Source organism: Dermacentor albipictus, chromosome 1, assembly GCF_038994185.2.
Source record: "Dermacentor albipictus isolate Rhodes 1998 colony chromosome 1, USDA_Dalb.pri_finalv2, whole genome shotgun sequence".
NCBI classification, from domain to species: domain Eukaryota; kingdom Metazoa; phylum Arthropoda; class Arachnida; order Ixodida; family Ixodidae; genus Dermacentor; species Dermacentor albipictus.
In genome coordinates this window covers 314,210,427-314,222,428 of record NC_091821.1, presented here as the reverse complement: position 1 = coordinate 314,222,428, position 12,002 = coordinate 314,210,427, and positions in this window count along the sequence as shown.

The following is a 12,002-nucleotide window of genomic DNA, read 5'->3' as shown; positions in this document are numbered from 1 at the left end:
TATAAATGCATAGGATCTGGATCGAATTAACGGAAGTCGACTGTGTATTAGGTTCACACACTAATACATCCAAGCACTTCATACCAAGTTTATTAACCTGAAACTGCGACTGTAAGGAAAAAGTTCAGTGCCAATTTAGCAGTAAATGCAAGAGAAATATGTTATGGGGCATTATGTCGCACCTCTTTGAGGTCCTGCATCCATGATTTAAACCATGTTCACCAGATTGCTGAGTGTTGTTCAGGAGTTCACTATATATATATATATATCATAAATACAATCTCCTATACTCCCAACATCCCCATAACATATTGGTGGAAGGTTCGGGGTACCATCGCTGTAAACGGAGCTCCGTAGTGGACGTCGCATCACCGTTCGCACCATGAATGACGGTGAGCACTCGGGATCAACGTCGTTGCCGCCTCCGATGTAACCATCGCATACTATGTCACTATCACCTACGGTTGTCGTTGTGTAACCCAAGGATCCCGGACCTTTCTGCGGGACCGATGGCGCCGACGTACAGATGGGACCCTACGCTTATGCTAGCTAACCTGTTATTCTACCTAAGAGGCACGGCAAAGGTGTGGTACGAAAACCACGCTAACCAGCTGGGACCAATGCAAAGAGAGATTGACAGAGTGGTTTGGAAAACCAGTTGGCTGTAAAATTGCCGCAAAGCAGGAACTGGCCTCCCGCGCCCAATACCCCACGGAGTCCTATGTCTCGTACATCCAGGACGTGCTGGTACTTTGTCGTAAAGCCAATCATGACATGACAGAAGCTGAGAAGGTCGGGCGCGTCCTTAAGGGCATTGCTGATGACGCATTTAATCTGCTCATGTGCAAAAGCTGTTCTACAGTTGATGCAATGATTAAAGAGTGGCGACAATTCGAGCAGGCCAAAAGCCGACGCGTCTTGCAACCATTCACCAGACTTCCCAATACTGCCGCAACGTCGACGTGTGAAGATCAACCCGCACAGCAGCATGCGTCGCCATCAGAGGACGTGGTGCGAATCGTTCGACAAGAACTGGATGCGATGGCACCTGCAGCTTTCTGTTCGCATAGCCCTGATGGTACCACATTTTCAGTTCCCCTCGTACAAGCCATCATTCGCCAGGAACTTGAAAACATTGGTTTACAATCTGTGTGTGCTGTCGCCAATCCCAAAGCTAACGAACGCCTTTCTGCTATTTTCACTCCGTGAGTAACCTGAGTGTCAAGGTTATCGGTGAGGGGCCTATTATAACGCGCGTGTGTTTTAGTTAACGTTCCTTTCTTTATAAGCGTTTTTTTTTTTTCTAAGGTTAACCGCGGAGGTTTTCAGTGAGTGCATCATTTGCACTGAGAAGCGGTCTTAGTTCCATTAGCGCGAGTCCTGTGCGGATGGAAGGAAGCAGATTTATGACTGGGTTGCTCGTGTGTGTTGAGGGCAGCCGTATTCTGACTTCTTTAGTGAGTGTGCCATAGAACTAGTAATTAGCAGACGCATATTTTTAAGGGTTCTGCGGAGTGTGTAAGTCCTGCAAGTTTATACGTTCGTTGTCACGTGTCCTGTAGGGACTATCAGGGAAGAAACGTGAGTAAGCGTAATAAAAAGTTCGCCTACGACGCAAGTACGCGTTCTGAATAGTGACCACAAGGCTAGCGTGCTTGTGATTACGTACTTGTGGAGTTGACCAGACTGTTCAGTGGCACCAATACGTACGATAAGATCACCACTGCGATAGGTTGAAAACATGCTGTTCGTGTAGTTAGGCCACATAAGTTATGTTCGGCTGTTTTCACTGTTTGTTTGCAACAGCAACGACCCATTGTTTTGCTACAACAATAGCACTCTGGTCTTGTTGGCATTCGGAGAGAAATGGATAACAGTTTGGAAAGGTGGTTGGAACTGCGTTGTCAAAATTGGGGAAATAAAAGATCAGGGTTCATTTTTACTCAGTAATAGCCTGGCGAGTCAGGGCTGAAGAGCCTGCGCTTACACGTGTTGCAGCGCTGTGTTGTTTTGTTTGTTTGACGTATGTTCTCCAGGGCCCAGGATCCCGAAGTTCGTCAAACGAGGCTCGACACCAGTACCCTGCAGGTTCTTTCAGCGTTCCTCATGGCCAGCGAATTGAGTTCACCGGCCATTCCGAACTTCCGGGGCGAGGACGAGCTGTTAGATACGGGACCATTTCCTGAGCCTACTTCGAGTTCCCCAGACCACATCGAATCGCACCACAGCTAATTAAGGAGCGCAGAAACACGGATACCACATTCCTGAGGCAAGACATGTGCAAACAAGTTGGCGGACCCCACTTCGAGTGCAGCCGGTGGAGCTATTCACTGCTTGGCTCTTCCTGAAAGTGAAAGGAAGGGACTCTTCTGTCCTGGCACTGTTGCGGGTAAAGTGGGTCCCAAAGAAAGATGGCTGTAATGCGCCGTGAAAACCTGGGGGCATCGCCCCCTTCCCTTTATGGTGACAACGCATTGCAAGTCAGCAAGGCAAGACCGCAGGGAGAAGAAAGCCCTCGGACAAACAACCGAGCAGCGACTCTCTTCGCTGGGTGTGACTCCATTGCACGGGCACCTACAATTGGCCGAAAATGGCGTCACCTGAGCGGGCTCTCCCATTGGCCAAACGTGACGTGTCGACACCGAAGGGCTTAAAAGACGCAGACCGGGAGCAGCAGAAGAGCATTCCAGAGCATTCCTAGAGCGTCCCTTGATTCATCTCTCTCGAACTTCTTGCGACGGGCCGCAGCGTCCGAGTTGCTGCCGGCCCGTAATGACTTTTAAGACTGTTAATTGTCTCTCACTGTAAATAATGTAAATAAACCTCCCAAGTCTTTCATCTCGACATCCTCCTCAACTCCTACAGCACCGGAAGAAACCTTCCCTGGCACCTGTCGGCCAAATCGATCCAATTGAAGTTCCCTCTTAACCATTCTTCCGCATAGGCCTTGACCTGCTTGGCCCTTTTCCGACGACGACTAGAGGGAATAAGTGGATTGCTGTTGCTACTGATTACGCGACACACTACGTGATAACAAAGGTGTTGCTGACTAGTTGCGCTACTGACATCACCGATTTTCTCATTCACGACGTCATCCTCCAGCACAGTGCACCTCGACTGTTACTTACAGAGTTTGGCCGCTCGTTCTTGTCTCGAGTTGTGGACGACCTCCTCCGCTCTTGTGCCACTGAGTACAAGCTGTCCACCACCTACCACCCACAAACAAATGGTCTTACGGAATGTCTCAACCGAACACTCACAGTGATGCTGTCGATGTAGGTTTCCAACGATCACCATGACTGGGATGCCACGCTGGCCTACGTGACATTCGCGTATAACTCGTCCCGACATGACACCGCAGGATGTTCATCGTTTTATCTTTTGTATGGTCGCAACCCCACTTTGCCCTTTGACACCATCCTACCTTCTATACCTCGCGTTTCCACTGAGTACGCTTGTGAAGTCACCGATCATGCTCACATGGTGCGTCAAGTCGCCCGATCTCGCTTGTTAGCCTCGCAGCATCTGTAAAAAGAGCGTTACGGCTGGTGCCATGACCATGTTCAGTTCGCCCCAGGTGCTTCAGTGCTGCTCTGGTCACCATGTCGTCGGGTCAGCCTCTCCCAGAAGCTTCTTTCTCGCTACACAGGGCCTTCTGAAGTCCTACGTCAAGTTAACGACATCAATCACGAGATTGCACCATGAAAGTGTCATCCATCCAAGTCCGCCGCCTGTTGGCATCATGCACGTTTCGCAGCTGAAGCCATACTTTGCTCGCAGTTCTTCGCCTACCATGCGCCAAGATGGCGCTTCACCACCCGGGGGTCCTGTTACAGAAGAATGAAAGAAGAAAGAGGAAGAAGATCACGGGACGCTGGCTGCTGCGTGTTGTTGGTAGTCAGCCATCTTAAATACTCTATATATATTGTAAATACAAGTAAATACAATCTCCTATACTCCCAACATCCCCATAACAATATATATATATGCAGGAAGTAGTTTTTCTGATACGGTGTTTAATAAATTGAAAGAAGTTCAGGCGCACATAAAGAAAGCACGAACAGACATTTAATTTTGACATTTTGGCCAGGGTCCAGCCTTCATAAAGACTTCTTATGAAAGCCAGACCCCAGCTGAAACGTCGAAATGAAGTGTTTGTTTTTGCTTTTTTATGTGTGCCTGCACTTCCTTCGATTTATATATATACGTATACAAGCTCTCCCATCCCCTCCCTACCTCTAACATGTGACTAGATTCCCACACATACACTTTTTTCTACTTTGACCCCCCTTGATGCTGACACATGAAAAAAATTGGCACACTCAACTGTAGTTGACATCTATGTAATGCAAAGCATTACAAGCATCTCAACATGGTGGCTTGCATGTGGGAAATTCTGTCTGTCCAGGCATGCATCTATGGCCAAATCAAAATGTGCCAAGCATGTGAACATGCTGGCTTCTACATGGGAAATTCTCAAATCTGCTCTGTTCCGCGTGTCAACGCATGTGTTTATGGCATCATTGATTACATTATCAATCACCTGTGCTAGAGGTTCGAATCTGGCCTTTGGAAATTTTATGTTTATTTATTTAAATAAATATATACAGGGTGTCCCAGCTAACATTAGCCAGTGTTTAAAAATATGCCGATGCACTCTAAGACGATGCTACCAAATGCACGCTGCTGACTATTGAATGGGGTAAGTCACACTGTTTTTTGTATTCAGCTTAATTGCATAATTTGTCAAGATTAACTAACCAACTTCTGAAGCAATGAAGTTAGGCACTATCGCCAATTAAAAAGTTGCAGAGCGCATTGCAAAACGTCTAATTAAACAGTTTCTAACTTTCTATCAATTAGGTATTAGTGTTTTTCCACTTCAGATGCCCACAAAATAAAAAGAATTCTTGTGACTTGTCCGCTTGCACGTCATGATTGCAGCACTCCCGAACATTTCTCGTACAAATAAACGGAGCATCTAGCAGGGTGTGCTAGATGCTCCGTGACAGGGCAGTGACGCAGTCATTGGCTGTGCGATTTACACCAGTGATGTGCTTACCTCGCGGCGATTCATGATAGCGATAAGCAGATGCAGCGGCAGCAGACCCGGCTAAATGCTACATTCGTTTGTGCGCGGGATGCTTAGGAGCAGCGCAATCACAACGTGCAAGTGCGCATGTCAGGTGGTGACATGCCCGCTTTTGTATTTCACAGGCATTCACAGTAATCAGAATATTTCGCCTAACTTCATTGCTTCCAAAGTTGGTTAATTAATCCTGACTAACTATGCAATTAAGCAGAATACAAAAGATAGTGTGGCTTACTCTATACAATAGTCAGCAACGTGCATTTGGTAACATTGTCTTAACACTGGCTTAACATTTTTTAACACTGACTAAAGGTAGCTGGCACACCCTGTATACATAAGTATATAATATACACTAGATATACCATTGCAGCAACCAGAGGCACTCAGTCGCGCCAGTTGCGCATACTCAGTGGCACTTAATTTTGGACAGCAAGGATGCATGCTTGAGCACAGTTTTGCTAAAACTCCCTAATGAAGGTCCAAATCCAACAAATACTGGAAAAATAAATACTAACAAATGTTAGTGCCATAATTAAACGACTATAATACGTCTTTCTATGAACCAGTTCCTGTTTTGGTACCCAGGAGACAAATTTGTCATGATGCACTGGCTTGCTTCATTCCTGCGATGGCTGTGGCTGCCATACACGAGTGCAGCCACAAGAAATGTGCTGCTTTTTTGTTTGATTCTTTAAAAACAATATAATCCTGTCTAGCCTTATTGCTACGCATCAGCAAATTTCTTTGTTTCATGACATCACGATAATGTTGATGAGGGCATGTTTAGCTTTTCAATGCCTACTGCAGTATTAAAATATCTTATGTTTCCAAGCCTTCATACTGTCATCCCTTTAAGTGTGAGAAGCAGTTGGTTTAATTTCAACAACTTTGAAATTAGGTTTCGGTGCTCCCTTTAGGTTATGCAAATTTACTGTGTGCATCCTTCAGAGAAATGCTTACATCTTTTTCACTACTTTTTGCCCATTCAGCGTTAGCAAATAAATTCTAAATGTTTGCTTGGTAATTCATTCTGTGGACTCACCATTTTTTTCTTTGTTGTTTGTGTTCTGCTTAGTAGAATTTCCATCCAGCCCAGGCTGGTGTAGTCAAGTCTGACAGAATCCCATCTTGTTGGGTAGATTGTGAACAAGGATTTCTAAAGGAACTTGAAGCATCAAATTGCTCATTTTGACTTGTTCAGTGACCGAACTTTCAATCCAAGCTCTACATTTGGGGAATTATTTTTGTTATTTACAATTTATAGTAGCGCATTGTGAGTTTAAATTGTACTTGACTTAAAGCACACAAGAAAATTAGGACACAAGAAGGATGACCAGATATGACGAGCGCTCGTCCTGCCTGGTCTTCCTTCTTGTGTCTGCATTATTTCTTTTTTCTCTTTAAGTCAACTATGAATTTTTACAAACTTGCCCAAGTTTCAGTTCTTGCAGGCTTAACTTGTACGTGCCCTCTACACTGATAATATTATCAGAGTGCTGTCAAAAATATTCAAGTAGGCTATCTACTTCTGAGGTTATATAGGAGGTTACCTTTGAAGGTGGAAGATCTGGGGCATTCATCTTGGTGATGTCACTGTGTGCCAGTGGAGAAGTGACTGCGTTCACTACGTGTGGGGCAGAAGTGGTGGGATAAGGTGAGAGCTACAAAAGCTGGCACTCCTTTGATGAAGACACAATGACAAGGGTGATGCTTTGGCGAAGAATGAGGGCAGAGTCTGAAATTCAGGAGAGGGAAGCAAGTCTGGTTAGCCACAGCAGTCACAACAGTCTGAGGAAAATAAACTTTGTGACGAAAGAAACTTAGAGAGTGACTACATGGTCACCATCTGGTACACTATGGCAGGGTACCGCAATGATACAGGTCAGGGCTTGGGCAGCTGGTGAAATAATTCTGCACAAGGGAGCTGTCTGTAGACTGTGTCAGGGAGATCAACTGAGACAGGCAAGTAAAATCGTATGATGCTGGCCAAGCAGTCAATTACAGCTGAGTGATCACACAAGAAGTTGAGTCAAAGGATCATGTCATGAGGGCAGTGGTCAAGAACATGGAACAATGCAGAGGTGTGGGGGTCGACGGTATACTCACGCATGCAGTGCACATTCTGAGCACTGCTGGAGTTCCACTGTCAGTGACACACACAGAGCGGCACTCAGTAGGGGTTAGCACTTTCTTTAGCTGTGCATGGAGATCAAAGTTCATGATAGAAATATGTGGGCCAATGTAAGGGCACTGACGGCAGACCAACTACTTCCACAGCAAGTAGGTTCTGGTGCATCGACAAGGTTAGGAGAGGATTTGCAGGTGAGGGGTTCAATGTAGCATCACCTCCGGGAGCTGCATTGCAGTTTTCCAGGGAAGAGCTTCCACAGGGGTGGACAGTTACAGGTTCATACAGAGCATTCAGTTCAAAATTCAAGGATTTCAAGGATGCCAAAAGCCAAAATTTAAAGAGGAGGAAACAAATCTTATTTGTGCACGTACACTGAGAATACTGAAATCTTCTTAGCTGCAATATCTTGCAGCCAAGCAGCTGCCGAGTTGTACAGATGCTTAAAGTTCTATAGGTGGCTTTTCAGTCAACTTTCCCATCCTAATGAGCCAATCACCTTCCGGCATGATGGTTAATATAGCGTCTGGCTTCAACCAAAGATAGTCATTGTGCTAGAGTCAAATGTCTGAAACTTACCTTCACTAGGCATTTCAAGAGCCTAGGGCTCAGAGACGGAGTAATAATGGCTGCATTGTGAACCAGCAAACAAATCAGTAAAATGGTGGCATGGCTTAGTCGCTTGATCCACTTTGTCTAGCTCCATGATGGCAATTATGATTTAAACAGGCCTGTTGTTAGTGGCTGTGGACAAACCAGCTTGCAATCACCGAGTGAAGCTCTCAAAAGAAAATATCTAGCATTGTTGCCTGATAGACAGTGTCTATGGTATGGCCCCTATGTGATGTTTGTTATTCTGAATATTCAGAAGTCTCTACCAGCCCCAATTTTCAAAGAATTCAAAGGGCACATTTATTTTCAAAGAGCTTTAAGGACCCTTGAATCTTTTTTTAACTCAAGGATTTTCAAGAATTTCAAGAAAATGTGTGAACCCTGCAGTTAAACCTCGATATGACAAAGTCGGTAAAATTAGTTCTATACTTCCTCATACAGAAATTCAACCCTTTATGCAAATAAGTACAGTCACCGACAGATTTTCTTCCATGGAATTAGCCGTAAAATTTTTGGATTATCAAGCAATCAGAAAAAGCTGAATTTAATGAGATGCCAGAAGTTGGAATCTATATACTGTGAAGCTTTTTGTGCGTGCATAGTCGAAACACGAGTACACGCACGCATCCACACAAGCACAGGTGCCCACAAATTATACTGAGCCTTTCGTTAAGCGGAGTTGCTGATTACTAGCCAGTACGATGGACGACTGGAACGCATCATGGTTGTAGAGACAGCATGCACATATATATGTAGTGCAATTCGAAACCACTGTATCTGCAAGAAGCATTTACTTCCTCATTACCATGCAGCCGTGGATGGGTGAAGGTGAGCTTTCTGGTTCTCTTGAAAAGTGTTTCTTTCCCCTGCATGGCCGGCGGCATGGAGGCGAGCGCCATCTGGTGGTGCTGCAAGGAACCCAGTAGTGCGCATGCTTCGCTGCGATTGGTTGGTCTATTTGGCAAGAGAAGAGCCAGGCTGCAGGGCCCAACATTACTAGACTAGGTTCAGTTGTTGAACTCTCTGCAGGCACCCCGTATCACGGGCGCATCTGTGCTTTGGCTTGCCGCAAGATGGCGGGAGCACCACAGGTAGCTCTAGGTGGGTGCAGCTCTGAATTGCTGAAGGCGCTCAGGTCCTCCGACTTCACCATTTATGTATACAACAAGTGTTTTCACCACCGCCTTCTTAATGTTTGTATAGCCTCACATTTAGCAGATTGATTGAAAAACTTTACTGAGCTGTAATAATGCTGCTGCGCTCCCCCAGAGTGCGCTGTTGGAGTCCTTAGTCCGGGGCCCCAGCAGGCTTAGCCGTCTGCTGTGCTCTACTAATCAGCTGTTGCTGAATTAGAGTTTACTGGTTGTGCAAGTTGGTGCATGTCTTTAACAAAAGATTTGTGGCACAAAGTAAGTGACAGGAAACACACAAAGGACAGGATAGGATGCCAGGTGGGTAGGACACCAGGTGTCCTATCCTGTCCCTCTTGCATTTCCTGTCACTCTGCGCCACAAATCTGTCCTTATCGTACCAATTAATCAAGTAATGAATGAGTACTAATAGTCGCTACTAAGCAGCATTTGTAGCAGTCAGCAAACCAACCAGCTTGATAATTAATGAAACAATTAGAACTAATTGCTCTTACTAATCAGCAGTTACAAGTCAGCAGGCCAAACAGGTAGCTCATTCATTAGTGCAATTAACTAATTAATTCTTAAATACCAATAGTTGCTAATAATCAGCAGTTGTAGCAGTCGGCAGGCCAATCTGTGCAGTATTTAAAATAGCAGTAATACATCCAAGGCACCTTTTCTTAATGTATACACACTCTCAGTGCTTTATTTCGGCATGAGAAAAATTAAGCTAGCACTATTTTCTTTCATCAGAGCACCACATTCACAAGTGCAATGTTCAAACCTGCATGAGCTTTGCTCGCTTGCGAGCAGACTTGCACATTGAAGGCCCATTCTCGCTGCAGGAGCCACGCATAAAAATGCATTCATGTCACCATATAAAATTTGATGGTACGGGCAGTCAACTCAAAATGCACATGGCATCCAACACGCACAAGGCTGTCCCAAGAAGCACCGAAACTGCAGCAAAACGCTCATGTATACACACCACCAACCCACATAAACAGCTGCGGACAGTACTTCGCTGCACCATCCGCATTGTGCTGACCGAGCAAAGAGCGACAGCAGCGTCACATTATGCAAGAAGCGGTGGTGGGTCCATGTAGTCGCAGAAGTTTGAAAACTGAACCTAATCTGGTAACACTGGCATGGCCCACAGTCACGAAACCCAGTGAGGGTGGCAAAGAAAAGCTTCGCTTTTAAAGAAATTCATTTTGTTGAACTTGAAAGTTGGCCACCAAAGACACGGCATAAAGCCATGTCTACAGTATCTTCACCTCGGTGGATCAGCTGTTGCGACAGCAGCGGTAGAAGCATCACTCTTTATTCAGTCGGACAACGTACCATTCCAGGCATTTTCAACGGACTTATTCTTTCCTTTTGCATAAGAGAGCAGCTTGGAACAATACCACACAAGTCTGCGGATGCCAATTTTGCAAAGCGCACGGCACTACCCAGAAGGGAGTGTACTGCAGTGTTGTGGCTGTGCTGACTACATGTATGAATGTAGCCAATGTCAGAGCAAATAATTGTTTGTAGTTTTTAAATGCAAATTAATATACATACAGCTCTGTTGCATTAAAATTTTTATTCATTGGAAATTTTCATTCATATAAGTGGAGAACTCAATTTTCAGTATCATAGAGCCTCAATAAATATTTTACCAACAAAGTAAAATTGTGCAAAATATCCCAGCTGCGGCCTTGAGAGAAGCTTCCAAGTAAACACCTGCTGACAAGACCACTTAGTGAAGCAAAGGGTTCCCAACGAGGTCACATTTCACTGCGCAAGAATCTGCTTTCAAGTCTTGTAGCCTTGGGTCTGCTGCGAGGAACTATTGAAAGTCTTGGCAAAGCTGCAGGGCTGGTAATTGTCTAATTTTCAGATTAACAACCTTTAAAGGGACCCTGAAACGATTTTGACGATAGTGTAAAAATGTACCGAGCCATCAGAGTAGGTCCTTCTGATCATTAATTGACGCATCCAAGTGCTCCGCGCAAAGCATGTAATTTATTAAAAGGTTTTAAAAATGTACATTGCTGCCGATCGCAGCATATCAGTCGGCTGAATTTTAAGCCCCCCCTACCCATTTGATGCCGTTTGCCCCAATGACGAGTAGGGCAAGCTATCCGACTGGCTACATCAGGGCGCGTCATAAATAATTTTTCCAACATTATATGGTGAAGAAATGTTGTTTGTAATAGTTGGAATGTTAATTTGTTTCTATAAAAAGAAAGTAACAGAAAGAGAATGCACAAGAACAATTCCTCACTACGCTTAAGCACTTCCGGCTCACAGCAAGCGTAGTCTGCTTGTGTTACAACGTGCTCCATTTTGACAAGAGATCCGCGGTCGGAGTCTTTTCGCAAGCACCATGATTCGACTTTGTTGAGTTGTGGGCTGCAAACGTAGCGACTGGAAATATGTCAAGCTACGACATCGTGTCCCTCTGCAAGGCAGCAGACTAGCTGCAGTGCATCGGACTGTCACCATCCGATCGATGCCAGGATTTGTGTTTACGGCCATCAATTTAACACCGGAGGATCACTACCACAGTAGTGTTTCGAGAGTCTGGTATTTGGGTAAACACAAGCGCAAGGGGACAGGGCCTGGCCACTTGACTGTGCCATTTCACGGGACGAGCAGAAGTGCAAATGTGAATGGCCTGCATAGTGCAGCCACCTGGTGGCACAGAGCTCAACCACGCATAGTAGCAGTAACGAAATGTATTCTTTGCTGCTGGTGCAAATTTTTCGCAGGAGTGTATTTATTAACACATTGTTTTTGTAAATGTTTAAAATGTTTTATACTTGGTTAGAGCAATGTTAGCACTTTGTTTGGCTGGTTAAGCTCTGCTCCAACAGGTGGCTGGACTGTACAGACCGATCAGGCCGGCCATGTACTTTACGCTAAAGTTCCTTCATCAGCTTGAGTTTATGCCTTCACTTCAACAGTTTTGTCGAAACTTTCTGCTAGTGTTTGATCACCGGAATACCAGACACGTTCAGCACTCCGACAGAATGCTCGCAACGCACGC